This window comes from Mixophyes fleayi, chromosome 1, assembly GCF_038048845.1.
Source record: "Mixophyes fleayi isolate aMixFle1 chromosome 1, aMixFle1.hap1, whole genome shotgun sequence".
Taxonomy (NCBI): Eukaryota; Metazoa; Chordata; class Amphibia; order Anura; family Limnodynastidae; genus Mixophyes; species Mixophyes fleayi.
The window spans coordinates 444,934,544-444,950,794 of NC_134402.1; the positions used below are offsets into that span (position 1 = coordinate 444,934,544).

The 16,251-nt window shown below is 41.7% G+C and overlaps 1 protein-coding gene across 5 annotated transcripts in view; it reads left to right on the top strand.

Annotated features, from left to right (window-relative positions):
• Nucleotides 1-16,251, top strand: part of DYM (dymeclin) — a 247,205-nt gene that overhangs the window by 169,500 nt on the left and 61,454 nt on the right. The gene's annotated exons all lie outside the window — the stretch shown is intronic.

The window sequence follows — 16,251 nt, forward strand, 5'->3', positions numbered from 1 at the left end:
GATTCGGCAAGAAGGGAAGTGCCTGTCTGGTGTCTTTAGTTCTTAGTGATTTGATAGGCCTCATTTACATGACTATTGTTGGATTAATCCGCACATCCATAGGGTTTAACCTTTCAGAAATTCTAATTGGTGAAACAAAACCCTTGATTATCTATTAGGCATTAATGAGGGGCAGGGGTGGAATTCCTTCCTGATCCCAAAAATGTCAGTCGGATAAATTCTGTGAATTAATCACCCCCTTAAATGTTCTTTATTAATAGCTACAGATATGCTTGTAAGAGAGGCATCAAATCCATTTTTACATTATTATTATTATTATTATTATTATTATTATTATTATTAATATTTATTTATAAGGCGCCACAAGGCATCCGCAGCGCCGTACATTAGTGAATTTGCCGTCACCTGCTTATGTGGTAAGGATTCCACTGCTTTACTGCCCTTACAGTAAAGATTCCCTTCCTATGCTGATGGTGAAAGTCTTTCTTCCATTCACAATTGATGGCCCAGATACTAAGTGTTCGTTAGGCAAATGTTTGTATTGACTTCAAATGTATTTATACATATTAATTAGGTCACCTCTAAGATGCCGCTCTCCCCCAAAGTTATCTCCTCCATTCCCTTTATTTATGATTTAGTACATTTCTGGACCTTGCCATATTTCTCCAATATCCTTCGTACTATGAGATGTTCAAAACTGTATCCCATGTTCAAGGTTTGATCTAACTAGTGACTTATACAGTGATAATCCTATGTTTCCATCACCTGTGTGTATCTCCCTGTTTATGTATCATATAATAATTTGCTCCATTTGGAACTATCCTTTTGTCTTTATCCTCTAACCAGTTCTGTATGTAGATTTCTTCCCTAGAAATAGTTCTCTCATCTTATGTAACAAATTATGTGGACCAGTACTGAACCCTTAGTCTGGGTGCACACTACAGGATTTTCACCCGACTATCCGGCCAATCACAGGATAAACGACTGTTGGGTCCGATATCGCATTAGTGTGTTATGTTCTATCGTTCCAAAGCTCATCATATTGTTTGATTTTATAAACTGACTAAATATCTCTATAAACGACGGAACGACATCAGGCAAATTCTGCAGTGTAGGCAGATCTCTACAGAGTTTACAGAATCATGATCCTTTCAGCCGATGATTATGACAAATGAAGATTACAGGTCTGAAGGTAAATCGTGAAAAGTTTGCATAGTGTGTACATCTGAATCGACATGCTCGGTGGCTAAGTGGTTGGCACTTCTGCCTCACAGCACTAGGGTCATGAGTTCAATTCCCGACCATGGCCTTATCTGTGTGGAGTTTCTATGTTCTCCCCGTGTTTGCGTGGGTTTCCTCCGGGTGCGCCGGTTTTCTCCCACACGCCAAAAACATACTAATAGGTTAATTGACTGCTATCAAAAATTGACCCTAGTCTCTGTGTGTGTGTGTGTGTGTGTGTGTGTGTGTGTGTGTGTGTGTGTGTTAGGGAATTTAGACTGTAAGCTCCAATGGGGCAGGGACTGATGTGAATGAGTTCTCTGTACAGCGCTGCAGAATTAGTGGCGCTATATAAATAAATGATGATGATGACATGCTGATCGAGACTTTCAGTCGTTGGTAAAATCGTTAACGATATTGTATCGAGGGAGATTTTCTGTAGTGTGTATCCACCCTTACACTAAATCCAAATATATCACATTGCACTACCAGATCTACTTTGAAACTTACGTTATTGTAATAATAATAATTGTTTAACCATTACTGGTCTTTCATGAAACAATACTGACTATTATCAAATAATTTTCTACAATAAGTCCCATCCAATAACTCGCCTATGACAGACGTTTAAACAGGTTGGTCATTTCCTGGTTCTGATTCTAAATATTGCCAACACCTCTGCTCTCCCCTAATCTTGTGGCTGTAACCCTGAGCTGCTTATGAGGAGTCCATAGATCTTAGGGCAGTTCTTATACTGAAACATAATACAGGTTTACTGGAAATAACAAAGACCATGCGCTGTATTCAGCAGGATTCTTGTTGGAAGGATTAGAATAACAAACGCACAGGACGTAAATACCGCTGCTGTCCGAGCAGGGGAGGAATGTGCGCCGTATTCTGGGCTGGGGATTCTCCACCATGTTTTCACTGACCTATAAATATTACCTCCGGGAAATATTGTTACACAATGATGGTTTTGTGTTTCACAAATGGCTTAGTACTGCGTTGTGGTCCACCTGCACATACCCCAAGTCCTGCCTGCCCCATTGCCACGTGCCGCTGATTCAGACACGCAACGTGTACCTTTAAAAGTAAATATTGGCGCTGGGACATTCAAATGTTATTGGGCCACCTGAAATGGCGTGATGTGATAGGAGGCGGCCCCCAAAAATACGCGCTGTATAATTAAGTGATACTTTATATATACCTCTACTGTATGTGTGTATGTGTCTCTCTAAATTGGGAATAAGCACCTGATTTCTTTGTTCTCTAGCATCAAAGGTCATTTTATAGGCCCAATCCCTAATAAATTAATAAATAAGTAAAAAAATAATTATTATATATATATATATATATATTATTCAGCAGTTAATTTAATGACATCACAGAGGCTGTGTGTGACAGCAGTAGTTCCTAGTGTATTGATTGGCTGCGCTCTCATCCCCAATATGGCCGCCCCCTAGTGGGTTGGCGTTCCATCCGTTTGTTCCCCTGGACTCCGCTCCTTCTACAATCAGTGGACTGATTGTAAGGCATTCTGTGGCCTAGGCTGGGTTGTATACAAGGTTTGTGTTTTTTGTAGATCGTAGTGAATAAATACTCCCTAAATATGCGCTCTAAAAGCTCATGGGGTATATTTACTAAACTGTGGGTTTGAAAAAGTGGAGATGTTGCCTATAGCAACCAGTCAGATTCTAGCTGTCATTTTGTAGAATGTACTAAATAAATAACTAGAATCTGATTGGTTGCTATAGGCAACATCTCTATTTTTTCAGACCCTCAGTTTAGTAAATCTAGCTTATGTCTCTTCAACCCCTGTCACCCCTGAAAAGAACCCCGTATATGTAAAACCCATCTCTGAAGCCCGTTAAGTGCCACTTTAGACCTCCATGCAAAGTACAGTGCTGACCACAGGACAAGGTGTCCCCAAAACAGCATCACAGCGGACCCTCATACTGAAAGTGAAAGCTGCCGATACTCTGTAAACAGGTCATTGTTCTCATTATCTGTCCATTATTGAACAAATCTCTTCTATACAAAAGCAAATTGTACGTTTACCGAGAAATATGCTGAAAATTTCAGTTTTCTTTCCCCCAAACCTGTAATGTCCGCAGAGCTGAAAGGAAAGCACGTAGCGCGTTTAAACTTCACATGCTGAGTTCCCACACCGCGCTGTGCATCAAAGGAAACATTATGGAGTCTCATGTTTCACTATCTTGGGAATACGTCTGTCGCGTCCTTCTGAAAGCCCACGTCTCCGCTTCAGAAACGATTGTCCTGTTTTTCCTCTGCTATAATTTCTGTGACTGCCCACTTGTCTGTTCCAGGCCTTTATGCTCAGCTTCTTCTGGGGGTTCCAGAGACGTTTAGAAACCACAGTTCTGTTTGTGTGGATGAAAGCTGATTGATTGGGGCTGTGTATTACATAGGAATGATATCAGCCCAGTGTATTACTCTGCAGGTATAACAAGGCGTGATCTGTCCACTCCAGCCATTGTTTGCTACTTTTTGGGGGTGACTCAATTAGGAGCGGTAGTTCTGTAGTTGTTTTGCGCATTCTATTGCATTTATAATGCTGATCGCATGATATATGTTTACATCTTCGTAGGTTTCATCACTCAGTATCGCAAAATACAGCGCAAGCTAACGGACTCCTCGCTCCTAATTGTACCGTCCCCGAAGTTCTAATTGAACAGTTATTATTTCAACGCCAATCAGTGACTCACTGATGCTCCTAGAAATTTATGGCAGATCAGATACATAGTAGCAGTAATATAAGTCAGTACTGGAGTGAACGCAGCACAGACACTTATAGACAAAGAAAGTGGTTATTCATATGGGCACTTATGCAGCATGTAAAGGTAGTTAGCATCTTTAATTACGACGAGTCGTATATTCCCATTTATTTCCTAACATGGAAACAAGGCGTCCGCACTGGATCCCAACACCTGCATAGTTGAAAGTGTTACTCTCCCTCATTTGCTTTCCAAGGCAGGATTTATGACTGTTCCACTATATTCCACCAGGGGGCAGAACAGGACTCTGTAAACAAAATAATTGTGACCATTGCTTTGCTGGACATTGTCATAATCACTTAAATTCCCGGGATTCGTTGTGTGCTAGCATTTTAATAATGAAATTAACAACAAATATGCAATCGTTTAATCTACTGGGATATTTGCTTTTTTTTATTTATCATTCACTTTTACAATCCATTGTTTTTTCTTTTTTGATCTAGTTTTAGATGAAATGTCAGTCTGCTATGTAGATTGTGACATTCCTCCCCTGTCTGCAGAGATTTATAACCCAAATAGTGAGCTTAAAGCCTTGTTGTCATTACCGTCTATTATTTGTATGTTTCACCCTTGAATACACCTTTTGTGTCTTAATTTGTTCAGCATAACCAAGTAAACAGTTGAAGGATTTTGCAGATTGACATTGGAAACATTAGAGCCACATAAACTGCCATATAAATTATTAAAGGTAATTATTTATTTGCAGTCTTAGTGCTATATAAAGATTGCATTTTAGGAATACATCTTATAGCCAGTTAATAAGCTTAAATTAAATTATATGGTCTCAATGTTTGTTGTTTTAGTAACTAATGTTTTATCCTTACATAGAAAATATATTGTCTACAGAGTAAGATAAGTTGTACTGTGCAATTATCCATAGACAATGAGTGTTTTATACAGAATATGAGAAGTTGTACTATGCAAATATCACCAGAGAATAATAGTTGTATACATAATATAAGAAGTTGCACTATGCAAATATCCATATGTACTGAATAAGAGATACTGGGAAATGTGTACTAGATAGAGAATAAGAGAAGTTGTACTGTGTAGTCTGATTTAGATTCTAGCAGATTGTTAAGGATCTGCAACCGTCATGATAGGTTCACCTTGTAAATGTGGATTCTCATTTCCATACAAATGACATGTTCCCATTCTTTGTCTGTCCACGGGAACTTAGAGTAAAACTTTCCTCTTAATAGTTTGTAGTGATCAGAAAATGTCCTGTGCATAATGCAGTATTACATTTGAACAGCAGGGGGCACCAAGGTTTTTGCTCTTTTAATAGCATAATTTTAGCATCTTTACCAGCAGAATCTGGAGAATAAAATGAAAACTTATTTGTCTTTTAACAGTCAAATTGATTTGTGTTGTGAGGAAGTGAGGCAGCGTCACGAATGTCTTTGTGAAGTGAAACACACACAATACCATAATCTGAAGTCTGAAGGAAATATGATGGGATGTAGCAGAAATATTTGAGCTGGATGTTGTGTCCTGTGGTACAATCCGTCTGTTTAAGCGCTATCAAGTCTCGTGGCGTCTGTCTCTGTCTCTCTTCCTGTTTGTGCTATTACTGGGCTCTGAAATGGGGTTTGAGAAAGGCCGGCAGCTTGGTAGATGACATGATGGCGCAGGCTGTAATTAAATGGCAGAGGTAAGAAGGTTGCAGGAATAATACTACTTCAGTGAATGATAGAAAAGCCACTCAGTACCTCGACCACTTCCGCCTTCTAACCATCTCTCACTGACTCTGGGCTCTTTACCTTGCAAGACTATGCAAATCTGTATTGCTGGAGAATTCTGTTAACTTGTAAGATCTGCAGTGATGTCAATCATTCACATTAATATTCAAAATGAAACTCAACTCAATCAAAATATTAATGCAATCGAATATTAATGTATCAAATATGAATAAATTATAAAGCTCACAACGCAGACTCTTAGTTGGTCCTGCTAAACCTCTAACCAGGCAATTCCAGTCCAGTACATAGAATTACTAAGAGGCGCATGCATGTGCTCCAGAAACCGTTACAAATGGAACAAAAATTACTTGGTAAAAAACAAAAAGCATATTTAAAAAAAACAACATATAGCGTATACATAAAATGAATATACGTATAATTTCACAGTTGGGAATATATCAAATGCAATCAATGATTAATCGTTATAACCCGGAGTTGGATTCCACCAATAAGGAATGATAAACTCTTGTAAAACAAAGCAGATCGGTAACCATGCTACTCTGGTAGTTACAGGGTTAACCGCGGAGAGGGGCTAAGTGGTGGCTGCTTTCTGTGTGTCTGCTCAGTGTTTGTTTTCTAGACAGCTGTATGCATTCACTGTTTTCTCTCATTTATCAGACTAAAAGGCCGATATCCTAACCTGGCTGGTAATGACCACCAGTCTGCCAAGTAGCTTGTCACACTGAGGACTAGTGTTTAATAGGACCCTTGGAGTCCAGACCTTCTTGACTGGACAGATTCCTGCGGACTAGAAAGGAGCTTCCTGGGCAACAGAGAAGCCCAACTTCATTCAGACAAACCTGCTCTAATAATAAACACATGTCAGCAGGCAATGAAATTATTTTAAATATGTCCGTTTCTGTGGATCTACTAGAGTTCTGGTTTCCAGGACGCATTGTAGTCCTTTTTTTTTTTTTTTTTTTTTTTTTTTACTATGGATAAAAGCAATTTTAGTAACAAATTTGGGTAGAAATAGAATAAGCTACATGATGGCTAAATAAGAGACTAATTCCACCCAAACTTAAATGCAATCCCCGCAGCTTACTCACACGGGGAGGTATTCACATGTTTCGATGGGTACCTTGCCAACACTCGCGGGTAGCATGAGGTTGGTGCATAACACGCTACAATAAAAATAGACGTAGGTCCTAATTCACCATGACACGCATACTAAGCGCAATGTGTGTTTGTTATAAAACGCACATAAATCGGGTATATGAACGGCCAAATTCATCAAGGAGCGGATGTCGAAGCTACGTGTGGGGATGAATTTGGGTGCAGGTCTGCTGTGCTGTACTACACAAGACACTGCAGGATACGTCCAATACCTGTGGAATATAAAATCACACAAGAACGCACAGAAGAAAATAAAAGTATTCGGTTTTTGTCATCTGTATATAAGCATGAATGACAAAACATTAAAAAATAATAACTTTTTAATGTTATTTTGTTCCACGAAATACATTTATTAGGATGTTCCTGATTGCAGACGCATGTAATAGCATTGCATGCTCAGCCGTCATCACTAGTAATCATCACACTAGGCCTGGAGCAAGAGATACGGCTGAGAGACGTCCAGAGCTTTGGATTGGTCGCTGCTGCGTACGCTCAAGCTCGGCACGCCCCTTACTGTATATTGACTAGGGCCAAACGCCCTTTCCCCGCCCCGTTCCCTACTTTAAATCCATAGGCTGTTGTAAGTGTCCTTTGTGCTGGAAGATAAATTTAACATGGCTGCGGTCTGTGGTGTATGAGTCAATTCGGGGCATGCGCAGAGGGATTGTGGGGATTGTACGTACGAGATCACTCTGATGAATCAGGCCCATAGTCTGCAGGAGCGGGGAGAGTCCCCCAATGTCTCCTGCATGCTCCTATCGGGTCTGCTTAGTTTTGGTTATATTTAGGTTACATATACATAGAGGATTGGGGGAAGGGGTACTCGCCATATTGGAGCGTACACAAACTATGACGCAACCCTCATTTTTACACTCTCCTACACAAAACCAATCAACCGAAGGAAACGTTACTCGTTACTATGTTTCAAATTGTGGAAATCACCTCGTCCCCGACATGATTTATCACATCTGTGCTCCACTCGGTTCCCTTTGATTATAGTGATCCCAGTTCACACCGGTCTGGACTTTACAGAAGGCTTAGAACAGAGAGCTGGTGGCTTTTCCTGTCCGTGCAAGCATTCATGCCGTGAGATCACTTAATGAAAGGGCTTTACTGCTGTGAACCACGTTAATAATTATTAATTACTGAGGATTTGTCTGCTTCCTATAATGTTGAATCACTGCGGTGTCTGTTTTCACTCTTCACAACACCCACACGGTGTGTTCCCATTATAGCTGTTACATTTTACCACCCCACCTTGTTCATGACGATGTTACCATCACAAGTAGGATGGCAGTTTCTAAAAGACTTTGTGGGTCCATGGGCGAGCGAAGGTTTTAGGGTAGAGTGTTGATTTTATTACATTGAGTCAGCCCGTTAGTCTGAAAAGTAGTACGAGGGAATAGACTTTGGAGTCAATAACGATGATAAAACTGGAGTAACAAGAAATAATATTATTATTATTATTATTATTATTATTATTATTATTATTATTATTATTAATTGGGGGAAAACATTAGATTAGGTGCTCCATCTGGAATCTTATATTATTTAAACAAAATTGGGCCAATCACTAAAGAACGCCAAGGACTCCTTAAATCCATCCGGACTTTGATTATTCGCCCACTGAAAATGCACTTGGCTAGTGACCACAATTTCTGGATGTGTGGTCATCAACTGACCAAGCTAATGGGGTCCTTTGGAATAAGCCTGTTCGCCCAGATAAAGGAATGTCTGGGACAGATTATTTAAGCAATTCCTCTTTTATGTGTAGTGGAGAGAACATTGTGGAGGGAGGATGGTAATAATGCAGGAAAAATAAACCATAGCATTAGTGTAAGTCATAGTTTCCTACTCTCCTGAATTTTTGGGAGCGCTCCCGGGAGAGCAGGACAACCTCCCGGATCCTGCCCGCTTCGCTGGTGGAGTGTGTGGGGGTGGGGCTAAATGCGTCATCCTGGCCCGCTCCCTGCTATAATAGGCACGGAATTGTTATTGTATAGCAAGGGGGTGGCCCTATGGCACAATTAGTGTGGCCACTCCCACAAGGCTAACTTTGGAGATCTCCCAGAGGGGTGAGTCCCCACCCTGTCCAGTTGGCTCCATTGTGGTCTGACAACTCTGAGATCAGCCCTTGGGGAGTACACTAAGGGCATGGATTAGAGTAGAATAGAGGTCTCCATAGCCCTAGAAAGATAGTCTGTATACAGAGGTTTAACCCAACTAATAAATATATCACCAGAAGCAAAGCAAGAATGGGCTACTATTATATAGGCCGGGAATCTGTGTGAATTACAAAGTAATGATTAATACATTGAATATTTTCAGTAATTGTAGAAATATTTATATCTTTAGGCATAACGGAAATAATTCACACAAAAGTTAGAGTACTTGTGCTGAGAATTCTCCTATACAAGTGATATCAGTGAGCGCTCTCTGGTGACCACAAGACACAGTGCAAGAATGACAGGGATATGCTGCCACTAACGGAAATAATATCAGGTTTAGCCATGCAAATAATGCTGAGTCACACATTTCGATCTGATTTGTTTTGAGGCTCATTGTTCAGAATTGTTGATTGTGGGGGTGATAATCGGGCTAGTTTGTTTATCTCCCACACTGACATTGAACGGTAATGCGATCATATATTATGTGAAGTAGGCACCCAGATGTCTGTGTGTGTAATGGCGCTGTTGGAGTCAGATAACTTACAGACGTGCTGTATTGTGCAACTTGTGAATTGCAACGTGTGCCTTATTTGTATATTGGCATAGATCCGTGTGTAGCCAGCTGAAGGATGGGCCCAGTGATGTCACCGTGTCCTGGTGATCTGATAGGCTGTGTTCTCATGAACATCGCTTCAGCCAACAAAACGGATGCCCCCAGTGTTTGTAGACAACGATGCGCAACCTTGAGGCCCACCTGGGTGTTCCCAATCTTCTTTTTAGGGTCCCCTGATTGTTGTTATTATTATTGTTTATTTGTTAGGCGCCACAAGGTATCCGCAGCGCCGTACATGGTACAAACAGTAGACTATACAGGGTAAAACAATACAGAACAGTAAACACAAAGTACCAGAACTTCAGAAACTCCAGGCAGGCAAATACTGTAAAGACGGAGTGGAAGAACAGGTCTGGAGACAGGAGGGGAGAGGGGCCCTGCTCATACGAGCTTACATCCTAAGGGAGGGTAGACAAAATCGGGCACAGAAGGGAGCCAGTGAAGCAACGGGGAGAGAGAAAGGAGCCAGTGAGAAACAGAAGAGGTGAGAGGTTAAGTGGATGGTAGGTAGGCCTTAAGGAACAGGTGAGTTTTTAGTGCCCGCTTGAAGGAGCACAGATTGGGTGATAGACGGATGGAGCGAGGGAGGTCGTTCCAGTGAAGGGGGGCAGCTCGGGAGAAGTCTTGTATTCTAGAGTGGGAAGAGGTGATCAGAGGGGAGGAGAGGCGGCGATCATTGGCCGAGCGCAGGGAGCGGGTAGGAGTGTGGATGGAGAGGAGGTTAGAGATATAGGGGGCAGTAGACTGGGAGAGAGCCTTGTAAGTGGTGGTGAGGAGTTTGAAAAGGATTCTGTAGGGGAAGGGGAGCCAGTGTAAGGCAAGACAGAGAGGGGAGGCAGAGGAGGAGCGGCGTGTGAGGAAGATGAGTCTCGCAGCCGCATTAAGTATAGAACGGAGGGGGGCGAGGTGGGAGCAGGGGAGGCCAGTAAGGAGGAGGTTGCAGTAGTTGAGGCGGGAGATGATGAGAGCATGGATGACAGTTTTGGTGGCATCTTGAGAGAGGAAAGGACGGATGCGGGCAATGTTACGGAGTTGGAAGCGACAGGCTTGGACAAGGGATTGAATGTGAGGGGCAAAAGAGAGAGAGGAGTCAAGAGTGACTCCTAGGCAGCGGAGTTGGGTGACAGAGGAGATAGTGGAGTTGTTAACAGTTAGAGAGAGGTCATAGTGGGAAGGGCGTCTGGGTGGGGGAAAGACAATGAGTTCAGTTTGGAGATGTTAATTTTAAGAAAGCGTGAAGACATCCAGGAGGAGATGGCTGAGAGGCAGTCAGTTACACGAGAGAGGAGGGAGGAGGAAAGATCAGGAGAAGAGAAGTAGAGTTGAATATCGTCAGCATATAGGTGATACTGAAGACCAAACGAAGAGATAAGAGCTCCAAGGGAGGAAGTATAGAGCGAAAAGAGTAAAGGGCCAAGAACAGAGCCCTGAGGGACTCCAACAGGGAGAGGGGAGGGGGTGGAGGAAGAACCAGACGTGTATACAGAGAAGGAGCGGTTAGCAAGGTATGAGGTGAACCAGGCATGAACAGAGCCAGAGAGGCCGAGAGAGAGAAGAGTATGCAGCAATTGTTAGATTTGCAATGCCACACTGCCCCGTCCAAGAAACCCTTGAGTGCAGACAACAGGCTCATGTGCAGCGTGGGAGTTATTAGTGTATTATCATGTAACGATTTGTTTGTACCTGTTACTGTGTTTATATATGTGATTTCCTCATCCAGTGGAAATAGACAGCTCTGTTCTGGAAACTCCCCAAACCTAATAAAAAGGAGATCAGTGCCGTTCCTCTAAGCGGCTAAAAATACAGTTCATTATGAAAGTGGCTTTACTGTAAATTCTTCATAGAAATGAAAAGGAAGCTTGCATCATTCGTCTGTAATTTAGGACGTTAAATGGTGCTAAAAAGGTGCCTGTGTCTGCCAGACCAGCCGACACTACAGCATGGATTACAGTTTAATTTATGGTGAACAGGGAAGGGCCATATCAATCATATGCTGATAACATGGCATTGTTCTGTAAATATAACCCCTGAATTGTTCCAACGGGAGAACAGAACAGAAACATCTGTGGTTTATCCTCATCCCTTCTCCTGAACGTGCACCTTCACCTACAGGCAGTGGAGAAGCAATATTGTGGGCTGGACCGATATTCATGGAGCCTATCAATGGACTAAGAGCTAATGACATCACTGAGCACCTCGGAACTCAGTGATGTCACCTGTTTCTAATGAGATGATTGGCTGCGTTCTCATGAAAATTGGTTCCACCTATTATATGGCTGTATCCCCTGTGTTTCAAGTACAGGGTACGGTAGTGTCACATTGGAGATTAGGATGGATTGTCAGTAGGCTGCTGTCAACATACGTATCCATTGCTTATTATTGGAGGAAGTCACACTCAATTATTGCTGACAGCGATGTAGCCCAGCAGATAAAATACTTTGATAGCTGTATTGGAATCTGTAACATCTGACAGGTACCTGCACATAAAACGCTATTACGTCCAGCAGCAATCCATAGCTGTTTTATTCCTCAAAATCCCCTGAAAAATGGTCAATAAAGTAGTTTTAAGCCACAATCAGAGGAAGAAGAAAATTGCTGAGCAATCACTCCTGAAGATAAGGTCAGCGATTCTATGCTGCGGAAAGCAGCAGTGAAACAAATCTACTACTTGTAGTATCGCGGTGTAATATCAATTTATCACCAGCATCTTTGCCAATAAAGATCACAGCTGAAATCCCATAGACCTTTTATTATAGTTTACTGAGGGATTTCACACCAGAGATTTTCTCCCGGCAAATTGCTGTGAATCACTGACTGCCCAACAGATAAATTGTTAATGGTTTCTGTTGAAATCAAAGATATATGGATACACATAGCGTATTCACTGCTGTTAAACAGAGATTTATAGCTGCTTAAGTTCTTTGCATGTCGAAAACCTCTATAACCACCTGAAAACTACTCAGGAGTTAATGTAAAGCTTGGGGTGAGTAAAAAATCTTTTACCTGTCCCACTAGTTCTAGCCTCCTCCCTCATTCTTGTTTCCCACCAATCTTCAACCAAACATCAAATTGTTACATCCACCCCACCCCTCCAGTCCAAAAAGTCTTTACCACATTTTTATCAATGGATCCGCAAGTTCATCTATAAATGTTATCACTACCAAGTCTCAAAATGGCAATAAGATTACTGTGCATTAACGTTGGTGGCTTAAACTTCCCTACGACGTGCTCAATAGTCTGGTGAGCCTACTGGAAGAAGAGTGTTCAAAGTCGTCTCACTCTGCTATGTAACAAAGTCTTTGTCATTACCAAAATTATACACCAATAAACTATCCGAGTCTCGATATATGCTCTTAAGGTCAAGGAACTTTATTCACCAAGGTGTTCAGAAACATAGGGCAAGTAGTGCAGGGCTACTTTAATCTTGACCTCTATCCCACTCTATTCTAATCGCCCTCTGTTCCCTTCTCCCCCCCCCCCCCCCACCACGCTCAAGTCTCCTCAATGGATCCTCAGCAGTTTGCGGCTCTAGAGAATTCTTATAACCTTCACAACACCGGGCATCTTAAACATTTCATGGCCAAAGATTACACTCGACCCCACATCAAATTTATTCCTGCATCGACTTGCACCTTGTCTCCTCATCCTTAACCGAAAAAGTCAGAGGCGATTTGAATACCCTACCCTTAGACAGATCGATAGATTACTGGATTTAAGAGTCATCAACCTCTTACTATCGAAGTCTAAAGGCAACAAGGAGAATTTTGGTTTTGGTTGTGATCAGCATTTGGGAAACAGTTCTAGTAATATCTACTAGTCAAGGTAGGAGAAGTATGGGAAAAATTATAGTTTGCGTGTAACTTGCCACAAAGGCTTACATTACCAGTAACCCCATACTTCCATTACTATGAGTATACCATTACTCATAAGATCCCATGCTTACATCCTTATCTCTCCTAGCCCAGTGATGAATAGAATGCAGAAAGTGATCTACATTTTGTGTAATGTATTATACATACTTTTCATCTTTGTGTGTATTCACTGGTGTGACTCACAGCTGAGATAATTACAGGAGAAATTTATAGCTTGCTATTTGCAGAAAAATTTATATATTTTTTCTATATATAAACAATGAATCTTACACTTTCCAAAGAAAAAGGCATCTCGAACGTCCACCCACAACTCGTTCCTTCTGCACGGATAACACGTATGGTACAGATATAGGCCGTTGCACTTCCAATATCTGCTGACCATCTATTGTATGTTAAATATATCCTATAAATTCTGCTGACATGTCGAAGTAGAACAGTTCCAGAGATTTGTATCGGGCATACAGAACCACACAAGTGGACGGAAATAGAAATATTCTCTTCCAGGGACATAACTGGGTCTCTCCCGGGAAATCTTGTAGACACGAGGCTAACGGACGGAGATCATGAAAGGTCTGAGGGCCTCATTCCACACCCATGGAGCGCACTCTGCCCCCAGTCAGCCTGGGACACTCTTATTGTTGATGGTAACGGGACTGTCCAGTAAAAAGTGGAACTGGTTTGGGGTATAAGTGCTCTCTCTATAGATCTCCAGTTTAAAGCACAGGGCAAGTTGGAGTTAGAGTTCATCATCATCATCATCACCATTTATTTATATAGCGCCACTGATTCCGCAGCGCTGTACAGAGAACTCATTCACATCAGTCCCTGCCCCATTAGAGTTATGTTATAAAGGGAAGCGGGTAGGTACTGAGAGCATTTTGTTGCACAGTTTATCTAGTTGGGAAGACTGTCTGTCGGCAGATCGTGCTGTCTGTATGGCATTGTATAACTAATAATATAAGTATGGGCGGGGTTAGCTGAGGTCACTGGTTACACCAGGGTTCGACAATCCGTCTATCGACCACTATTGAAAAGTTGGACAGGACGTACATTACAATCCCTTCAATACAGGAGTCCCTGTAAAGGCGGTGACTTGCTGGTTACATGTTACTTAAGGGCGGAGAAATGTTATAAAGTGGAATAAAGTGTTGATGTTTTAAAGTTCTGAAAGAATTAGGCAATATTATTGGTAATATGATCCTAGAAATGTAGTTCCACCATTACTTAGAATGTTACTACACACAGAGATTTGCACATGACCCTGATGGTTGAACAATCATTTTTCATTCCCTGGAAATGTGGGCAATCTTCTTTCTCATTACTGGCCTGATCTCCTCCTCCTGACTCCTCATCCAGTTTACATTCAAGGGGACGTTTCTGGAAACTGGGGCACAGATAAATGTCGGCAAAAAATAAAAAGTATTTTAATTACTTTAGAGTCCAAGAAATCCATCGGGATCAAAATCTAGATGTTGTGGCACTAAGAATGCCAGCGTGCGGCTAATAATTCCACAACAAATGAAAGGCCACAGGTGGCCCAAGCCTGGGTACATTTAGTGAAGTATCCATTATATTGTAGGGAGAGGCGGATAGATATTGTATATATCTCTGAGCCTGGAGCCTCCCGCTGCGCCGGAACCCTGAGAATTTATTGGTGTCAGAATACGGCTCTGAATGAGGCAATATCTGTACCTGTAGGCAGTTTTTCCTGAGAAATGCCCATCCCTGCAATGTACCTCGCATGCCATTGTGTAATTGCAGCATTCTTCACCTGTCATTCAGCCTAAAGTATTCATTTAGTCCCCAGCATTAAGGGTTAGTGTCAGGTTTCCGATAGAGAAGTATTCTATTCATCCGGGTGGGTGGACCTCCCATATAGTCCTCCAATATTAACTGTGCCCTCAGAGAAGGTTTAACCCCAGAATGCAAAGCATTGTATAAAGTGAGAGCCGGAGATCAGCTAATATTGTTCATATGTAATTTAACCTCTCCAGAGATGCACAGGCAGTTAGTTCTATGTCACTAACTAGAGGAATAAAAGATGTCAAATCCTGTGTGTCAGTTAAAGTTGCACTAATCTCTCCGGCACTATTTACCATATTCTGTCTTGTTCAGGGGAAACTTTTCAGGGAAGAAATCACACTGGTGGTAAAGATGTAGAGTGTTTTTATGAACAGTTTATTGAATAAAATGGATGAGCTATTTATTTTTCATTTTACAAGCCTCCCATTGTGCCCGTCGTATACAGTTGCTTAATAAATTTGATGATAGGGAATTCCCTTTACTGCCACCTATTTCGTAGTGTCACGAGAAACAGTGAATCGGAAGTGTTGAGTCTTGGCATCAGGAAGCTGCAGCATGGTTGATAGCTGTAAGTAATTTTAATGACCATAAAAATTGCAATTTTCATCCAACGGAAGAAAAAATAAATTATGAACTTTCATAAGTCTCCCTTCCCAGCATTAGTAGTCCTTCAGTTGGGCTTCTTTGCAAACCATTTCAGCAGAGTCCCTGTACTCACCTTTAATGGAGCCAGCTGCCATAATCATCTCTGAGCATGGGGGGGAACTGACGCAAGTCTAGAATTGATAGCTGACTTCTGATTGGGTGACTGAGAACCTGCTGTCAATTCTGGCACTGCTGTGAATCTCTTCCTTCCTCTGGGGCTATGGATTGTTGGTCTGGTTAACAGTGGCCCACAGTAATTGTAGCAATCGGGCAATT